The sequence below is a fragment of the Erythrolamprus reginae genome, chromosome 2 (assembly GCF_031021105.1).
Source record: "Erythrolamprus reginae isolate rEryReg1 chromosome 2, rEryReg1.hap1, whole genome shotgun sequence".
Taxonomy (NCBI): Eukaryota; Metazoa; Chordata; class Lepidosauria; order Squamata; family Dipsadidae; genus Erythrolamprus; species Erythrolamprus reginae.
The window spans coordinates 123255946-123277920 of NC_091951.1; the positions used below are offsets into that span (position 1 = coordinate 123255946).

General features: G+C 36.5%; 1 long non-coding RNA gene across 2 annotated transcripts; it reads left to right on the forward strand.

The window, feature by feature from the left end:
• Positions 1-1715: 1715 nt before the first annotated feature.
• Positions 1716-8563, forward strand: LOC139158559 (uncharacterized). Of its 2 annotated transcripts, none has more exons than XR_011557713.1 (3): positions 1716-1768; positions 3182-3290; positions 8051-8563. It is a non-coding gene; the product is annotated as an uncharacterized lncRNA (long non-coding RNA). The 2 variants fall into 2 exon arrangements; XR_011557714.1 differs by having other exon boundaries at positions 1732-1786.
• Positions 8564-21975: the final 13412 nt, after the last annotated feature.

Here is a 21975-nt window from a genome sequence, read left to right on the forward strand (position 1 = left end):
TCACGCATCAAGTCTTTTTCATAGCTCTTGTAACATTTGAATTCTAACCCATACTATAGACCAACTGGAATCCATGGGAAATGACTTCAAGACTACTGATTCATTTGATCAGATCACAGATTTGCAGTACACAGTATGTGGTTGCTAAATTGGCCTTAAATCTTACTGAACCATCACAGAGATGCTTGCCAACATAATGGGTTAATTTAATTTCATCAAGCAAATTGAGTGGATGGTTTTCATGGTGCTGTTGGTATCCGTACTAAGCACGGAATCTCTCGTGTGATCATAGTTTGGTTCCTGGTCAGGTCAAACCCTACATAACTTGAATTGGAAGCCACAAAAATCTCAGGCAGGATCTCAGACTTAAAGTTTTCACCAAACATGGAGGGAAGTGTTTTTAATAGGAAAGTGAACACAAGAACAAGGGGACACAATCTGAAGTTAGTTGGGGGAAAGATCAAAAGCAACATGAGAAAATATTATTTTACTGAAAGAGTAGTAGATCCTTGGAACAAACTTCTAGCAGACGTGGTAGATAAATCCACAGTAACTGAATTTAAACATGCCTGGGATAAACATATATCCATCCTAAGATAAAATACAGAAAATAGTATAAGGGCAGACTAGATGGACCATGAGGTCTTTTTCTGCCGTCAGACTTCTATGTTTCTATGTTTCTAAACATTGTCAAATTGTAAAAGGTGCAGGAAATCTATTTCTGTGGATATTTGTAAATAAGATATGATTATCTGACTTGAGGGAGACTGACTGGATTATTACAAAACAGGAGTTGTTTCTTTATTTTGAGCTAAAGGGAATACATTTCTTCCTGATATAACTTTTCCTAACACACACATATTTATTTTATTTATTTATTTATTTATTTATTTACTTACTTACTTACTTACTTACTTACTTACTTACTTACTTACTTACTTACTTACTTACTTACTTATTTATTTTGTCCAATACACAATGAGGGTTTTAGTGGGTATATATCTATATACACATAGTAAAATACATGATGAAGGTTATAGTGGAGATACTCATAGTAAAATATATCTAAGAAATAATAGAAAAGAAGATAAAGTAATAGAACATATCAATAAAAGAATAGAAGAAGAGATATAGGAATAGAAGAAAGGTATAGGAGATATAGGAAAGCAATAGGACAGGGGATGGAAGGCACTCTAATGCACTTGTACTCGCCCCTTAAATATACATATATATACCCCGCTTTGCTTTTTAATTTCCCTCAAAAGATTGCCTCAGCAAGACCTGACTGCCATTCTCTTACCTCCTTCCTTGGCAACTTGTAGACTGGGCCGAAGCCAAATGTAATGCAAACAGGATTGTGAGGGTCAACATGCTCTTGGTTCTGAGCACTTTTAGAATTCTAATTGTGATTCAGGGAAGTTAAATTCCTGACAAAACAATTGGGCGAATGACTCATAATTTAACCAGTACATCAGAAACATAATATTTTTTGTTATGCTGGAAAGGACTCTCTGTGCACAGTAGTAGCCATGTATGATGCACACATTCTGTCAGAAGCCTCGTATAACCTAATATTACCAACAATCGATCAGGATGTGGCCAAACTTTGCATCCAATCTGATTAGGGGGCAGTTCCAAGGGTCAAAGACCAAGCTAGAGATTACACATTTGGAAATAGATCACTATTAGACTCCACAATATCTATGCAAAGATCCAAAGGCCAGCAACAGATGGATGAAAATGTGCTAATAGTCAGATCCTGGAGATGGTAAGCAAAAATATTATGGTAAGTTTGTCTTATAAACCAGGGCAGGCCAGCAAGGCCAAAACAGTTGAGCCAAGCAGATTGGCCAAGCTAAGGGAGTGGGAATCTTAGTGCAGCTTCTTCCAAAGTTGTAGGCCAGCCTGAGGAACCCAAAACTAGAGCACGAGGTTTACAAGATCAGCTTTATTTCATTTGGATCCTAGGATCCAAATGCTTTGCTGAAATCAAATTATGCAATATTCATGCTGTTCCCATGCATCTTGAATATGTCAAATGCCAACTAATTATTTCTTTTCCAAGCTTCCTTACCCATGCATTAAAGCTGGTTACGGTGAGATGAAACTTCTCCAAGATGGTAATGTTTGGATCAAAGGTGGGTTCCTCCCAGTTTGGATCAATTCACCTGAACAGATAGCAACCTGCTGATGATGTCACAATAACATCATGGAACCGGTTCTGTTGGTGCTGGTCCATGAACACCATCATCTTTTTTTAAAAAAAATCCTGGTTTTTCCTTGTTGTTGTTCTGGCACTGCACATGCATCACCATTTTGATTTTGGCTTTTTAAAATTTATTTTTATTTTTCGGCACTCATAAGGCGTACCCACACAGTGTGGGAGGAAGCCAACTGGCAGCAAAGTAAGTTAGAAACAACCCTTGACGTCACAGAACTGGTTGGGTCAATGTCAGTCCACGGGTGGCATGATCTTTTTAAAAAAAATGGAAAAAAAATTGAGGAATTTTTTCCCAGTTTTTTTCCCTTCTGCACATGTGCAGAAGCCAAGTTTCTGGCACTGTGCATGCATCACCATGTGATTTTTGGCTTTTTTTGGGGGGGGGGGGTTGTTTACATTTTTCAGCACTGCGCATGTGCCTGCCTGCATGCAAAGCATGCCTACGTGCCCATGAGGTGCAGGAAGAAGCAAACTGGCAGCAAGGTTAGTTAGAACCCACCCCTGACATTCAGAAACTTCAACCAAACTTAGCTCAGACCAACTCCTAGGATTTGTGCATGGCCCCAGGGATTGTGACAACAGCCGATAGAATACATGTTCTTGCACAGGAACAGGAAGTTCAAGTCCAAAGCCCAAGAGAGGGAATAAATACCCCCACTCTCAACTCTATGTGGTCAGCTGCCCAGAAACCATGTGCCTTGTTTTTCTGTCCATCATTAAACCGTCTTTCCAATCAGCCTCCATGTTTCCAGTGTCTTCCTCCTGACTTATAACTGAACTAGATTTATATTTCCCTCCCACATTCTCCCCATTCCATCTTAATCACAAATGGTTAGGTTCAATTCACCTATGTTATTTAGATGGGAGAAAGGAAGGTCTACAGTACTTTAATCTTGTTCAAATTTGACCATTCCAAGTATATTCAACTCAATTTCCATTTTATTTTTTGGTGCCTTGGAGGAGATCAACGAGGATGGGGGATCAACTTGGAGAGGATCAACTTTATCTTCACTCAAATCTGTAGTCCTACTTTACTTTAAAAAACAACAAGAAGAAATGAATAAAATAAGTATGTAAAGTTTCTGTGTGATGTACTGCTAGGACATTCTCGCAGTATAATTGTCTTTTATTTTTCTAGCATGATTGTCTTTTATATTAAGGATTTTAAAGTGTTTTTAAGTGTTGGATTTGTATTGTTTCTGTTGTGAGCCACTCCGAGTCTACGGAGAGGGGCGGCATACAAATCTAATAAAAATATAATATATGATATGATATGATATGATATGATATTATCTTATATGATATGATATGATATTATATTATATATGATATGATATGATATTATATATGATATGATATGATATGATATGATATGATATTATATATTATATAATATAATATTATACAATATTATACAATACAATACAATACAATACAATATTCCTTTCCTTGTTGGTTTGTGAAACAGGTCAGTTGATGCTCCTTGGCCACAGCACAGCCAGGTAGATCACAGGGCACTAAGCAAAACTTGATCAGCAGCCAAACTGGGAGAACATTTAGGGAGTTGCTTCCAGGTCACAAGAGGTTTTCTTTTCCGTTGTTGTAAAAAAGGGATCCTATGATTTCTGCCTGCCTTCCCATCTCAGTTTATGGAACATGTCTTTAATAATGGCATTGTTTGTGGAAATTAGATAGTTATTGCCTCAAGGCAGACTTTAGCTGCAATCTAGTGAAAATTAGACATATTGACATTACATCTAAATCAACGAGAAGGAAGTCTTTCACTCGGCCATTTATTTTCAGTAATTTCAATGAGACATAAGCGCACCTAATTTTCTCTAGGCTGAGCCTCATGGATTATATTACAGTGGAAATGCACCAATGCAATCCAAAAAGCTATATGCTGCTATAATGAACCCCTTTCCCTTTTGTCAGTGTGGTTTTGTGCATCCAAATGTTCAGATGTTTAATATTATACTTAATTTTAAAGCAAAATTAGGATTCCGTGCAACAAATTAAAATGGGCAAAATAGCTATTAACATCAAGAGGATCATAAAATGTTATTTTTGTTGCCATGTGTAATAATCAGCCAACAAAAGAAAACCATTATCAGAACTATAAATGTCTACTCTCCACATAGAATATATATATTTTTTCAATTGGCCAATAAAAATATATATTTAAATAATATATTGTAAAAAACATGAAAAGGTTAACAAAACAAGCACATCTGTCTTTAGGGTATTTAAATGTCCTACCTATTAACGACTACTTCACCTTCAACCGCAACAACACACGAGCACGAAATCGATTTAAACTAAATGTCAACTGCTCCAAACATGACTGCAAAAAATACGACTTCAGCAACAGAGTAATCATTGCCTGGAATGCACTACCTGATTCTGTGGTTTCTACTCCTAATCCCAAAACCTTTAACCTTAGACTATCTACAATTGACCTCTCCCCCTTTCTGTGCCTACTGCCCCTTCCTATTGTCTTTTTTGTTACTTTTTATCGTTACTTATCTAATGTTTTATTTGTACAAATTACCAGTCTATAATTGTTTGACAAAATAAATAAATATATATAATTTACAGTCTGTCCCTCCTCCCAAAAATCCTATCTTTCATTGCAGAATGTACATGGTGGTGGGCTTGCAGCTAAGTGACATTTCCTATGCCCCCAAATCTGCAACAATTGAACCCTTTCAAGTTTTTAAATAGAACTAGCAAAGTAAAGAATGTATATGAGGAATAGCCTTTTAGTGGAAACACAACTAAATAAAATATTGTAACGTAAAAACCAAGATTGACACACCAGAAATGAGATGAGATGTAGGGTGATGTATATGTGTGTGTGTGTATGTACTTATTTATTTATTTATTGGATTTGTATGCCGCCCCTCTCTGTGGACTCGGGGTGGCTAACAACAGTGGTAAAACAGCATGTGACAATCCAACACTAAAACAGCTAAATACCCTTGTTATAAAACCAATCATACATACAAACATACCATGCATAAATTGTAGAAGCCTAGGGGGAAAAGAATATCTCAGTTCCCCCATGCCTGATGGCAGAGATGGGTTTTAAGGAGCTTACGAAAGGCAAGGAGGGTGGGGGCTATTCTAATCTCTGGGGGGGAGTTGGTTCCAGAGGGCCAGGGCCGCCACAGAGAAGGCTCTTCCTCAGGTCCCACCAAACGACATTGAGAAGGTCCACTCTGTGGGACCTAACTGGTCGCTGGGATTCGTGCGACAGAAGGCGGTCCCGGAGATAATCTGGTCCGGTGCCATGAAGGGCTTTATACATACATACATACATACATACATACATACATACATACATACATACACACATACATAATATATATATAAAATAGTTCACCAGAGGAACGGGAATAATTGCTGCCCATTAAGAAATCTCCAAGCAGCCATTGTCAGCCCAAGTCACCTCAAGGTATTGATGTGAAGTTGCAATTTAAGAGGAACCGCTACGAAACTTAAAATTTCATAATAACATTAACATTTTATTATTTTATAATAATAACATTTTATTATTGCAATAAAAAGATGTAATGAATGCATTAAGGAACTTGAACCAAGCAAGAATCCCTTTTACTAATATTTTGCTTTCTGTTACTGTGCACCTCACTAGGTTGCATATAGATAGAAACAAAGTTTCAATTGTTTCAATATATGATAAAAGAAAGGCTTAATGTTACAATACATAAATACATGTCTTAATAATGTTATGTAATGAATACCCTGAGACAGTTCAAGATTTCCTTGAAGTGATTTCAAAAAATGTCCCCCCCCCCCTGCTTTCCATTTCTTTCTTTATAAAATATAAACTATAATTGAATTACTTTTAGTTTTTAAAATAGAACTCCTTAGCCTGGAATTTTTCCAAGGCAGAATGCTTGTACCAGACAATATTACTGGAGATGCAAAGGAATTATTTACACACACATGGCTACTTGATAATATGGTACTATATTCACTATGCTGAATAGGCATAATACCGTAATAATACTATAAAACTTAATATACTGACATTTTCTTCTCCACAGGCCCCCCTCTAATCCTCCAGGGTGGATTAGTTTTCTATTTCATATTATTAATAATAATCTCTCTCATATAAACAGGCACACAGAGACCACTTATAGGCCTGCTCTCTATACCTTTATTGAAGGTTAGGGTTTTTCCCCCTCTTTGCAACCATTTGAAAACAAAGATTCACTAAAGAAAGATTCACTAAAGAAATGGATCAAGAGAAGACAAGATCCTTTTCGAAATGGGGCAAAAATAATCTTAATGATCTAGAAGGGCTCATCCAGGTGATTCTTTCAGTACTTTCTTAAGATAGAGGGATGTCTTTCTGGGATCCCTATTCACAACAAGCTTGATCTGGCTACATCTGATGTGATTTTTTGGTTTGGAAACTTAAAAAGTCCAAAAAAGAAGGAAGTGAGTCTTGATTATCACATATAGATAATGTTTCTAAATGTTTCCAGATAGACAAATAGTATTGCATCTGGTAAAAACTGCAAAATTATCATAAAATCGAATACTTATGCATGCTTGCTAATAAACAATAAACATAGTTTCTGTGACTGCCATGTGCTTCCAAACAAATATTTACATTTTATAGGATTGGAAATGAACCTATTTTCTTGTAGATTCTGCAGCCATTCCACATATGTTACCCAGGAAATCTGAACTCTTGACTGCTCCTGCTGCTGTCTCTAAGATCTAAGCTCTGCCGATTAATTATCTTTTCAAACTATATTCAGGATTAAAGGAGGCAAAACTCATGTCTCCTTGAATAGGTACTCATTATATTTTCATGAGAAACTCCCAACCAGATTGGTCCTCTTGAACATGTCTACTTTGTGTAAATTTCAGTAATTCCTGAGTTCAGTGCTAAATGCTCTAGGTAGTAATTATTGTCACACGCACTTAAAATTAGTCAGATCTCATCGCTGAGTTATTCTTCATTATTGTTTCCCAACTGCACTATTTCTGCCACTAAAGTTCAGAGAGGAAAAAAAAAATCAGAAACAGTGCAACTCCAGAACAGTTGGAACATTTGATATGACAACATCAGAAGTATTTAAGTATTTCCACTTAAAATGCTTTTCCAAGCATTTATCAAGCTGAGAATAGAATCCTTTGTGGGATATTCAACAATTTCTTCTTCCATCAGGGCTGGAAAAATCACAAGAACATCTTGACATTTGTAGGACAGCTTTTCTGCATATGATTTCAGCTAAAATTAGGATGGCAAGAATTAGAGAGGTTTTTCCAGGCCTCAGAACACTTTTGACTCAAACTCTAGAGCTAATGTTTCATGGTTATGTGCCAACAAACCAGAACAAGATGCAAAGCTCCTTCTACAATAATGGATACAAAACCATAATAATGACCTTGATGTTGAATGAGAATGGCATGATGGCCATTCTGGTTAGGAGAACTATACTTACAATCTGAATTTACCCAACAAATAAAAAACAGCAGAAAGGGAGCTGTAGTTCAGTGGTAGACCACATGTTTTGCATGACGAAAGTTCCATGTTTCACTTCTGACATTTTAAGTTAAAAGGTGGCTAGCCTAGATAACTACTAGGTCAGAGCCATACCAGCCCTTACTCTGTTTTATTCCTTTGGCACTTTTGAGCTATGATGTGTACTAATTGCAGCTGCTCCAGAATTGCTTTTGTTATTCAATGATTGAATAGATTTAGTTCAATAAATACTTAATGACTAACTTTTCCTTTGATCAATTGATACAGTAAATTGATTTCATTCCATTTTTTTTATTCCTGCCCAGATTCCTAAAGATTTCATTTGACGTTTTCTCCAGCTCTTGAAGATGTATGAAGGATTTCTTTCCCTAATTTTTTTAAAAAATGTTTTGCCAGCGACTCACCACCGGCTGGGATTTGCGGTGGGGCCGGGGAAACACGGTCCCCGGCATAGCAGCCATTTTTGGCCGGGATCTCTCAATATTTTGTGAAATCCCGGCCAGGCCTGGCGTCAGCGCCGGCCCTTTATAAAGGGCTGAGCTGGCTCGGGGCCTTCCTTTTCGCCCTGGCAATGAGCATGCGAACACCTGCCTGCCCTCCCTATCTTTCAGTGTGCCTGGGGGTCGCCCTTAGGGGGCCAAATAGGAATAGGCGTGGTCCCCTTCACCTGGATCAACAAGGAGCTATGCCCATAGTTGCCCAGGAACTTTATTACATCATTTCCGCCCCAATGTTCTTAGTTGGCCCCTGCAGGTCCTAGTTTGTTGTTTAATTAAGTAAAGTTTTATTTAATTAATAAAAATGACCATGTTTAAATTTAGCTCTGTGTCCGCGTTTTCACTCTGCTTCCAGCGCAAAAGGTTTATGTCATATTCTTCAATGCAGACAGGTTTTGGATTTAGAACTGCATTTTAAAAAGCATTTTTGCACTTATCCTTCTCTCTTAAACTTGCTCAATTTGGAGGTTATTTTGTATTTCCTTACCATGTTGGTCTTTGTCATTTTTTTCTATTTCCTTACCATGTTGGTCTTTGTCAGTTTTTTAAACTATAATTTCTGTTTTCTGAAGAGAAAACTCATCTCAAACACAGAGCAGCAACATCTAGCAGTTATTGTCTATTCTTTCAAGTTTGGGGGACAGACACAGGCAGAGAATTGTACTAGAGTTTGATGTTGGACAAGATGTCTAAATTACCTGGAAATATCTGAATATTTTTTGCGGAAAGAGACGATATTGTAAGATAATTTGATAATTTCTCTGTGCCAATTCAAAGGAAAGTCAACAGTAGCTGGCCTTGACAGAATGTATCTCTCAGGGTTTTCATGTTTTGAAGGAAGAGAGAAAAGATAGAAAAGTTTTCCAACTCTTCCTGTCTTGAAGTCCTGTTATTGGATTAACAACTGCTAATTAAAAGGAAGGAAAAAAAATGAACAAATGATGAGGACGGACTTGCATGGAATAGTGAAGACAAATGAGAAAAGTTAGAAATTTTCTGACTTGGCTCCATTATTCAGTTCAGGTGGGATTTTACCAACCTCCTAACTTTATTTCAGATGCTGCCTTGTAAAAAATCTTCCTTAAAATGTTTTGTTTTAATCAATGAAAACAAGTGAGATGTAATGCCCAAGGAGTTAGATTGGAACTAAGAAACTAGTTCAAATATATAATTAGTGATGGACACATATTGACTGATTTTGTACCAATTAATTTCTCTCAATTCAGCCTTTTAATGTGGTTGTTCTGGGGACAAAATTGGGAATTCTTTATTAGCCACCTTAATTTCTTGGAGAAATAGAAGGAGATCCCTCCCTCCCTCCCTCCCTCCCTCCCTCCCTTCCTTCCGCAATGTTTCCTTTCCAAATCATATACGCCATGGGCAGGTATCTCATTCAATTCCCAAAATCCTCTTGAATTTTCTGGACAACATTCAAACGCAAGTGGACAATATTTGTGGTCACTTCTGGAAAATTGATTGTGCAAAATAGGACTTTGAAAGACATGCTCAATACTAAAACTGCTGCAGCTTCATAAATGAAGTAGGAACCACTGCTAAAGTTGTTGATGTGAGGCATAATTTTCAAGTGGCTATAAAACTACTGGTCTTGAAACTAGCAATTTGAAGTTGTATCTTATAAGTATATAAGTGACAAAAGTATTATCTTCAATTGCCAAAAGTAATAATTTGATATTCAGGGTTACAATAATTGCTGCAAACTATCCAAAGGAACAGAGCAGTAATTCCTGTTTAACAAACTTCAGAAGAGGTTTTTTTTTGAAAAGCAAGCTATCATCTGTAATTAAGTTTTTTTTAATTTGCAAGCCCTTTGAAGTTCTATCATTTTGAAAACATAAAACAAGAAGTGTGTCTCCTTTTTATAGAATCTAATGAATGAATCTGAAGAAAGGGTTAGATCTCCAGATATACTTTTAAAAGCATCTAGTGTTTTGTTTTGTTTTGTTTTAAAAAAGCAATAGCACTGGCAAAAAAAACTTAAAATGGGTACTTGTAGAAGTGAATTAATATGTCAACAGATTCTGTATTAATGAAAAAAAGCCTTTTGACAGATTTAGAAGAACCTTTTTTTTTGTAATTTCAGCCTTCATGCTTCTAACAAACTCCTTAGGACATTTTAATTAATTATGATGAAGGCATTTCATAGGAATTAGCATGAATTGTATTATATTAACTTCATGTAAGCAGAGCAAGTGTTGTTTTTTGAACTGAGACACAGTCGGCTGTTATAAATTTATCCTCTTGAAGCTGTCCCTAGCTGTATTGAAGAACAGTTTCCATAATCTTCAACTACTGGTAGGCTAACTAGCTGAGCTTCAAGTTGGGAAATTAGTCATAAAAGTCAGTTTTTCTTACTCTATATAGCAAGACAGGGGAAAGTTTTTCTTCCTTTTCCCTTCTAGATCCATCCATATATTTTTTTGTATGTGTTTATACACACATGCACAAAGTATATGTCCCTTTATTACTTCTTTTGTAATCTTTCCTTTGTGACACATTGTTCAAACATGGTGGTGAGCCTTTTTGGGCTTCTATTTAATTGGAAAATATCATAGTATGTTAGAAGAGTTATTCCTTAACAAATGGAACAATTTTTGTTTCTAAATATTTTATTGATATTACTTGTTACTGATTTATATCCTTTGATATATACAGATAGCCCTTGACTTATAACCATAATTGAGCCCAATTGTGACACAATTGTTAAGTAAGTTTTGTTGCATTTTATGACCTTTCTCACCACATTATTTATTTGTTTGCTTGTTTGTTTTGTTTGTTTGTTTGTTTGTTTGTTTATTTATTTGTTTGTTTGTCAAGCATGTACAAGGTAGGTATTAGTATAAACACAAACATTAGCAAAGTAGGTACAGATAAATTTGGCAATAGGACAGTAGGACAGGGATGGTAGGCACAATAGTGTGCTTATGCACACCCCTTACAGACGTTTTAGGAATGATTTGAGGTTAAAATTTTGGGGGTTTGGGGAAGAAACCACAGAATCAGGTCGTGCATTCCAGGCATTGATTACTCTGTTGATGAAGTCGTATTTTCTGCAGTCCAGTTTAGAGCAGTTTACATTAGGTCTGACTCGATTGTGTGCTTGTGTATTGTTGCAGTTGAGCTGAAAAAATCATTGCCAGATAGGACACTGTGGTAAATATTTCACAAGAGTTCTCCATTCTTCTGGGTCAGATTGAAGGCAATGAAGTTCTAGGCTCTCTAAGTCCAAAATTTCAAGTCTGGTGGAATAAGGTATTCTGTTGCGAGGTATTTCTCTTGTGAAATATTTTTGGACTCTTTTGAATGCATTGATATCTGATATGCAGTGTGGGTTCCAGACAGGTGAGCTAAAGTCAAGAATTGGTCTAGCAAATGTTTTGTATGTTCTGGTTAGTAGATTAATATTGCCAGAGAAGAGGCTACGCAGGATTAGGTTAATAACAATTTTTGGCAATATTGTTACAGTGGGTTCTGGCACTTAGATAATTAGATATGAGTAGTCCAAGGTCCTCCACATTTGTTTTGTGTTCTGATTTTTTTTTGCAGATGTGTTAGACAGAATGTATTGGTTTGAAGTTGTTACTTGTTTGGCCATTCTGATACATACCCTTTTTGAAGGGTAGCAGTATTGTCAGTGGTATTAAATAATTTAGCATCATCAGCAAAGAGGATACAGTTGCTTGTAATATGATCACAGAGGTCATTTATGGAAAGTATGAATAGTGTTGGCTCTAGAATGCTGCCTTGAGGGATACCATTGTTGACAGGTGCAGGATTTGATAGGGCATTCCCTATTTTAACCACTTGTTGTCTGTTTGACAAGAATAAAATAAGCCAACCATGAAGGGGACCTGAGATGCCATAGAATTTGAGTTTCAGAAGAAGTTTGTTGTATACCATTGCAGTTGATAAATTAGTAATCCAATTGCTAAATGAATCTGGCTTTCCCATTGACTTTATTGTCAGAAGGTTGCAAAAGGGGGACACATAACCTTGGGACACAAAAATGGTGATAAATATGAAACAGTTGCTAAGCATCTGAATTTTAATCACATGGCCATGGATGAAAAGATTGTTAGTCATGTTTTTCAATGCTGTTGTAACTTTGAACGGTCACCAAATGAACTGTTGTAAGTTGAGGAGTAAATGCACTTACTAAAATACTTATTAGATTTGGTATAAATATTGAATTGATATTCCTTAAATAGGTGAGTAGCCAAATTTTCACCTATTGGCATTAATTCCAATTTGGAATTTGGTGATCGAATTACCAAAGAAACTTATAATTTATAGCAACACTGAAATAGTAAAACGAGGTTTCAAAAACAAACAAATCAAAATTTAGTCAATGAAGCTAAGTTGATCTATGCCTGGTTAAAAACTGGAGGAGTTGTGCTGGGAATCCCATGCGTGTGGCTCTGAGCTACATGCTGTAGAAATATAGGATGCATATAGGCTAAAAGAAAGAAAAATCAATGTCTAACATTTCCGCACCATCATTTCATAACATTTTATTTATTTATTTATTTATTTATTTGTTTGTTTGTTTGTTTGTTTGTTTGTTTGTTTGCTTGCTTGCTTGCTTGCTTGCTTGCTTGCTTGCTTATTTATTTATTTATTTATTTAGTCCAATACATAATGAGGGTTTTAGTGGGTGTATATATATATATACCGTATATGTTTTCATAGATTTTCACGGGTATATGTATGTAGATTGTTCTGAGTTCGGGTTTTGCCCTGTGTAATATTTTGCATGTCTATGCGATGTTTCGGTGAAATCACATTCACCATCATCAGGCTGAAGTTTCAAGCTTCGTGCTGTTGTAAATATGGATGGTGAATGTGATTTCACCGAAACGTCGCATAGACATGCAAAATATTACACAGGGCAAAACCCGAACTCAGAACAATCTACATACATACATACATACATACATACATACATACATACATACACACACACACACACACACACACACACACACACACATACACACATAGTAAAATACATGATGAAGGTTATAGAGGAGATACTCATAGTAAAATATATCTAAGAAAGAATAGAAGATAGAGGAATAGAACATATCAATGAAAGAATAGAAGAAGAGATATAGGAATAGAAGAAAGTTATAGGAGATATAGGAGAGCAATAGGACAGGGGACGGAAGGCACTCTAGTGCACTTGTACTCACCCTTTACTCACCTCTCAGGAATCTGGATAGGTCAACCATAGATAATCTAAGGGTAAATTGTTGGGGGTTTGGGGATGACACGATATATTTTTCCAAATCTTGAAACATGGTATTGCTTTAACCCCTCCCTTTTCCTAAAGCCTATGGCATGTTTTAAATTAAATATGAGAACATATGGTCCACAAACATTTGCTCCTCTTTTGAATTTTGATCATTTTCTCACTAACTCAAAATGTGTGGTGATGGCCACAAACTTAGATACAGTAGTTTTGATAAAGGGTTAAATGAAGATGAATGGTTGTTAGGCAGATTAGCTAAGTAGACTTACCATAACAATGCCCAAGCACCACAATGTTTCCACTTCTGAAATATCATAAATCTTATGTAGCATTCGAGCAATTTTGTAAGAACCTTGCTGTATCAAACTCTTGTTAGAGTTTGAAATCTTATCAGAGTTCAGTTAGTTTGGGGGAAAAGACAGTGTGTGTTATTAACAAAGACAACACACATAAATGTTGGTACTCTTACTAAGAAAAAGCCAGGATGGGATTTGCTTAAACCTGAGTTTAAACCAAAGTTTAACCTGATCTATAAGTTTTTCCATTAGGTTAACATCTAGGATTGGATTATTATTGTACGCTGTCTTATTATTGCTGTTAGCCGCCCCGAGTCTCTGGAGAGGGGCGGCATACAAATCCAATAAATAAATAAATCTGGTTTTTTTTTCATTGCTAAGGCCCATAAGCCACAAAAGAAAGGTTGACAATCATTGCTTTGGGTCAGCTTTCATTCTTGGAGATAGGTGAAAAGATGAGGAAGTAGGCCTATTCAATCGATGTATGGGACAGTGCAGAATATTCCTTTAATAAACTCAACACACCAATTTTGAGATGTTATCTAATCAAGGAACCCAGGAGTTGTTTTCTCTGATTATTTGGTTTCAGTACTACCTAGGATAAAAATGTGTATAAGTAAGAGAAAAAATATGATAATGAATGGCAAAATACACAATTCCTTACGAAAACCAGTGTTAGTAACTTTTATTCTCTTCATGAGAGAATCTGCCTCTTTCAAGGCAAGAAAGGCAGTTTATCATGATTCCTCACTGGGATGCAGTCAGATCATGGGTCCCCAAACTTGCAAGTTTAAGACTTGTGGCCTTTAATTCCCAGAGTTCTACAGCCAGCTGTAGAAATCTGGGAGTTGAAGTGCATAAGTTTTAAAGTTGTCAAGTTTGAAGACGCTCTGAGTCAGATTGTTCACTAAGCCAGAATTATCTTAAACTTCTTATCATCTTGGCTGAAACTGACGTTCTTCTCACCTTTAATTTATTTTATTTATGAAAGTTATATAATTTTCCCCAAATTAAAAAGCTGTAAAAATTCACAAAGGAAATTTGTCTTAAAGGATTAATTGAATGTTTCCAGCTTCCTTATTGTTCTGTCGGGCTCTCTGGTAGACTCCTCCCAAAAATTCACAGGTACAAATTTCAGACACACACACATTTGAAAATTCAAAACAATGTTCTTTATAAGGAAAATTCACTTAAACCAAGCCCTCTTTTGGTATAGCAAAGAGCACTCATCTCCAAACAAACTGGTAATTTGTACAAGTCCCTTATCAGTTCTGTGATATTTAGCTTGCAGCTGTGAGGCAATTCACAGTCCTTCTTCTTTCACAAAGTGAAACACACTTTGCTCTGGTTTAGTTTCAAAGGGGGGAAAATCAGCACACAAAAGGTCAAAGTCAGTAAAGCAGTCACGAAACAACGATCAGATAATCCTCCACAATGGTCAAACCCACAGGCTGCTATTTATAGCAGCCTCACTAATCACCACAGCCCCACCCAACCACAGGTGGCCTCATTTTCTTTGATAATAATCTCTCAGTTGTTGTTGCCTATGCATCGCTCTCCTCATGCGTGGCTGTATCATTAACTCTTGTTCTGAATCCAAGGAGGAGCTAGATAATGGATCTCCTTCTGAGCTGTCTGCCACACTCTCCTCCTCCCTGTCACTCATGTCTTCTTGGTCAGAGGAGCCTTCATCAATAGATTCCACCGGGGGCAAAACAGGCCTGCAGCATGTAGATGTCTCCCCCACATCCACAGTCCTTAGGGCAGGAGCTGGGGCAGAGCTAACCACAACACATATAAAACAATCCAAGTGTTCCACTATCCTGAAGCTTACTTAAGAAATGGCGAAGACATAAAAAACTCTGCAGGAAAGAGCTCATTTGATAGTTTGTTCATTTGTGTACCTCGGCTTATCTGTTTTGGCTTCCATTTTGTGGACTGATTCCAGGCATCTTGCCAACCTCCATAAGCTTCCTAGCGATAACCAAAGATAACCAAAGATACTTATCTTTGCTTTGTGGCTTTATGGACTTATGCCAGCTGTTAATGCCCTGTAATTAACAGCTGTTTTTTCAAGAAAAGACTAATTTAAGATTTGTTTCTGTGTGAACACTACTAAGCCAGTTTATTAACATTGGTTAATCAATTAAATACAGGTTTTAACATACTGTGTGTGTGCTGTTTTTTCTGGTCCCTAGCTGGGGCAGAACAAGTCATGGAGCACAAGTTGGGGACCCCTGTGATAGACTACCTATTCAATTCCAAGCTACACATATTATCCACTCAACTAGTTCTTAAGGGTGGCAGATGCAGAATCAACATCTTTTAAGTGGGTTTTTTTTGTTTCTTTTAGTCTCACTGCTTATTTTATTGTATATCATACTCTGTAATTTTTGTCAGTCTCACAACATTTTAATACATTAATGCAATTATTTTGATTTTATTATGAAACATTTGAGATATTTTTAAGAAATGGGAAGCAGTATATTATGGTTCAAATCATTCAATCCTTTGTCTATCCCTAGGTGATGCTGAAGTTCAGAAACTTGTGGATATTTGATTCTGCATTATAATCAATCAATTTAGTTTATTACAGTCATAGACCGGAGATCAGAACAAATAAAAACACTCAGTAAATATACAATTAAAAATTCTAGCATAAAATAATAAATAACAACTAAAAACTAGTCAGTTTGATTCTGAAAGGGAAAGCCATTATAAAAAAGCAAATACAAGGAAATTAATATCTTCTGATGTTTTAGTGATGTATTTTTCCTTTTGTGTAGGCATACCTCATTTCATTGTACTTACAAGAACTTAAATTTACTTGTAAATTTTTACTTATTGTAAAAGCAATGTTTTTTCAACTGTAAAAATATGAAGACTTGCTGAAGACTCAGATAATGATTAGTATTCTTATCAATAATGTATTTGTCAATTAAGGTATGTGCACTGGTTTCTTTAGACACAATGTTAGTGAACACTTAATAGACTATAGCATAAAAACAACTTTTACAGGATGTAACTTGAATCAGTCACTGGGACCAAAAATCTATTCTTGCAATCTTTTGGGTTCTTCCTTTTTCTTCATCAGGAAAACTCTCTCCAAAATATATGCACCATGCTGCTCTACATGTTGTATTTATATGCTGACTGTTTATTTGTAACTTGTAATTGTTAATTAGGATATTGATCTCTGGCTATTAAGTAATTTATTGTTGTTTGATTATGTCATTGCATCCTTGCCTCCTAAGTACTGATAATTTGGTGGTAAATCAGCTCTCCTATTGACGGATAGGGCTTGTTTCTTAGGCTTTAATCATTTATCTATTTTTGTCCCTGCTCAGTCAACAATCATAGTAGCTATGAAATTGAATACATGCTCTTATTCACTGAAATGTGAGGCTACTGATGAGGGGTGGGTTCTAACTTACCTCACTGCCAGTTTGCTTCCTTCTGCACTGTGTGTGTGTGCCTCAAGGACATGCACGCACTTTGCACATGCGTTCATGCGCAGTGCTGAAAAATCTAGGGGGGAAAAAGCCAAATACAAGATGGTGACCACATGCACAGTACCGGAAACTCGGCTTCTGCACATGCTTAAAAGAAAGAATAAATTTTAAAAATTAAAAAACATATTCAATTTTTTAAAAAAATAATAATTAAAAAAATTTAAAAAATTAAAAGAGAGTGGTGCCCATGGACTTGGCACTGACCAAACTGGTTCTGTGATGTTATCGTGACGTGACATGACAGCAGGTCACTACCAGTTCAGGCCAACTGGTCCAAACTGGGAGCAACCCACCTCAACTAACTGCTCATTTGTGTTCTCACAATCTGGTGGCTAGTTTCCTCCTCATCTGTCCCACATAGTCCCAGCAGCAATTTATACATGGAATCCAGTAAACTACCAACTTTTACACGCACTGGAAAACCAAATAATTGATGTGATTGGCTGTATTGTGATATTCATAAAGGTCTGGAACTAAGCCCACAATATCTCTGAAATGTTCCCATATAATTGAACAGGAATATTGCTACCAGCTCTGGGCTGCAAAATCTAAACGAAAACTGAAAAAATGGAAAGAGTCAGAGCTTTCTATATGTCTTTTCTGCCGTCCAGTGGCTATCTGGATGTTTGCAACCCAGACCCAGAAATCTACTTTATTTCGATACTACCAAAGAACAGATGTTTCGGTGGTACATTTTTTTTCCTTCCAAAAACACAGAGCACAAAAGCAAAAAATATTTATTTTGCTTGGGGACTACAGTCAGTTCCCCATGGTACTGTGCAATGGACATTAAATTGTAACTCTGTTATCTAAAAAAGATAGCTTGTAGTAGGGCTCCACACTAGAAACTAGGAGACTGAATTTAAGGGGCGTGCATAAGCGCACCACTGTGCCTACCATCCCTGTCCTATTGTCTTCTTTTGTTACTTTTTATCATTACTTATCTAATGTCTTATTTGTACAAATTACCACCCTATACATAATTGTTTGACAAATAAAAAATAAATAAATAAAATAAATGAATTCTAGACCCATCTTAGATACAATGCCAGTTGGGTAACTTTGAGCAAGTCGCTGTCACTCAGCCCTAGGAAGGAGGCAATAGCAAATCACTTCTCAAAATCTTGCCAAGAAAACTGTAGAAATTTCTCCAGGCAATTGCCAGGAAACAAAACTTATTCAAAGGTTTATGCACACATAAATATTTTATTTAAAATGACTCACAATTGAACAGGATTCCTTCACTCCCACAATTCTGTTTAGTTAGAAACATAGAAACATAGAAGTCTGATGGCAGAAAAAGACCTCATGGTCCATCTAGTCTGCCCTTATACTATTTTCTGTATTTTATCTTAGGATGGATATATGTTTATCCCAGGCATGTTAAAATTCCGTTACTGTGGATTTATCTACCATGTCTGCTGGAAGTTTGTTCCAAGGATCTACTACTCTTTCAGTAAAATAATATTTTCTCATGTTGCTTTTGATCTTTCCCCCAACTAACTTCAGATTGTGTCCCCTTGTTCTTGTGTTCACTTTCCTATTAAAAACACTTCCCTCCTGGACCTTATTTAACCCTTTGACATATTTAAATGTTTCGATCATGTCCCCCCCCCCCTTTCCTTCTGTCCTCCAGACTATACAGATTGAGTTCATTAAGTGTTTCCTGATACGTTTTATGCTTAAGACCTTCCACCATTCTTGTAGCCCGTCTTTGGACCCATTCAATTTTGTCAATATCTTTTTGTAGGTGAGGTCTCCAGAACTGAACACAGTATTCCAAATGTGGTCTCACCAGCATTCTATATAGCGGGATCATAATCTCCCTCTTCCTGCTTGTTATACCTCTAGCTATGCAGCCAAGCATCCTACTTGCTTTCCCTACCGCCTGACTGCACTGTTCACCCATTTTGAGACTGTCAGAAATCACTACACCTAAATCCTTCTCTTCTGAGGTTTTTGCTAACACAGAACTGCCAATACAATACTCAGATTGCGGATTCCTTTTCCCCAAGTGCATTATTTTACATTTGGAAACATTAAACTGCAGTTTCCATTGCTTTGACCATTTATCTAGTAAAGCTAAATCATTTACCATATTACAGACGCCTCCAGGAATATCAACCCTATTGCACACTTTAGAGTCATCGGCAAATAGGCAAACCTTCCCTATCAAACCTTCCCCTATGTCACTCACAAAGTTAGACCTAATAATATTATAGATTATTATTGTTGTGATTTTTGTACACTGGGTTAATAGAACAGAATATTATTGCACCCAACATGCGAACAGAGTATAGTACAGAATAGAAAGGGTGGAGGGGGAATCAAAATTAAGCAAAATCGGTTAAACCAGCCTTCTATCCAATTATCCAGATAATTCTATAACAGATCCAGATAAGTCCTGTCGGATGACAGATCTATGATAGGTCCAGATAGATCTATCTATGAACTATCTCCTCACTTAATTTTCAGATTTCCCATGGGGAAACAATTACATTTTCACTTACCAAAGAGTACAGAAAAAAGAATGGATTGAGGCCATTACCTTTTCTGTCTATAAGTCTTAAGTCTTTCAGATCATATTGTGTATGTTTTAGTCTTTGCTTCTTAGGTTAACATTTTTAAAAGGAAGAAAGGAGAAAAAAAACCAGATGTCTTACAAAAAAAAAAGAAGCCTTTCCTAACTTTCCGTGTACTTGGATCTTTCATTTTATGAAAACAGTCAAGCTACAACCACAAGATTTCACAGATAAGAGAAAAAATGTGGATTGCACTTAATTCAATATTATAAAGGAATACTCTTATGGGGAGACAGCAAGCTGAGCCAAAGCCAGACCAAGACTGCTGACTGATCTGAAAAATGTGAATATTTTTCACACTGGGATACCACATCTCATAATGCTCCATGTGTGCTATAGTATATAATTATGAAATGTTTGCATTAAGTAACTTGGGTGCCTAAATACAGATGTTCCTTATTGACATTAATTGGACATGACATATCTTTGGCCTGCTTTATAGCAGTCATCCGGGCATGCATTTCCACTTTACTCATATATATTCTACAGGAGCTCTGTTCCATATCGACCTTATTAACAGTGAAAAACATTAGTGCCCCAGCTATCTGTTTTGTGTGTGTGTGTGTGTGTGTGTGTGTGTGTGTTAAAATGCAATTGGTTCACTTTGAAGAAAACATTTCTTAGGAAATATTCCTTACTTTTTTAAAAACTATTTATTATTAAATTTATTTCTTTTCTAAAAAAATCTATTGTTTAAAATCTACGTGCATGAAAAGAAACATGAAAATGCTTTGTGACCTTACATTCAGCAAGCAATTTTATGTATGTATGTATGTATGTATGTATGTATGTATGTATGTATGTATGTATGTATGTATGTATGTATTTATTTATTAGTCTTCTGAGGGGGTGGCATACAAATCTAACAAATTATTATTAATAATTATTATTGTTTATTTATTAGATTTCTATGCCGTACTTCTCCGCAGACTCAGGGCAGCTCACAACAGAAGTAAATACAAAACACATATAAGAAATCGAACTTAAAATATACTCTAAAACCCCAATTCTTAAAACCAGTCATCCACATTTCATCCCATCATATATTCTACATTCAGTTGTTGGCCAGGGTTAGATGTTAAAAATCAATGGCCCCAAGCCTGTTGGCAAACAACACTTTGAATTGTTTTTGGAAACCAATCCACAGCCAATGCAGCTTACGGAGTGCTGGGGAGACATGGGCACATCTTGGGAGGCCAATGACTCCTTTCATGGCTGCATTTTGCACTACCTGTAGTCTCCGGATGTTTTTCAAAGGTTGCCCCATGTAGAGAGCATTGCAATAGTGGAACCTCAAGGTAATAAGGGCATGAGTGACTGTAAGAAGAAACTCCCTGTCCAGATAGGGCCACAACTGGTGCACCAGGTGGACCTGGGCAAATGTCCACCTTGCCACAGCTGAGAGATGGTGTTCTAATTTCAGCTGTGGATTGAGGAGGATGCCCAAGTTGCAGACCCTCTCTGAAAGGGTCAAAAGCTCCCTCCCCAGTTAAATGCATAAAAACATAGAAACATAGAAGTCTGACGGCAGAAAAAGACCTCATGGTCCATCTAGTCTGCCCTTATACTATTTTCTGTATTTTATCTTAGGATGGATATATGCTTATCCCAGGCATGTTTAAATTCAGTTACTGTGGATTTATCTACCACGTCTGCTGGAAGTTTGTTCCAAGGATCTACTACTCTTTCAGTAAAATAATATTTTCTCACGTTGCTTTTGATCTTTCCCCCAACTAACTTCAGATTGTGTCCCCTTGTTCTTGTGTTCACTTTCCTATTAAAAACACTTCCCTCCTGGACCTTATTTAACCCTTTAACATATTTAAATGTTTCGATCATGTCCCCCCTTTTCCTTCTGTCCTCCAGACTATACAGATTGAGTTCATTAAGTCTTTCCTGATACGTTTTATGCTTAAGACCTTCCACCATTCTTGTAGCCCCTCTTTGGACCCGTTCAATTTTGTCAATATCTTTTTGTAGGTGAGGTCTCCAGAACTGAACACAGTATTCCAAATGTGGTCTCACCAGCATTCTATATAGCGGGATCATAATCTCCCTCTTCCTGCTTGTTATA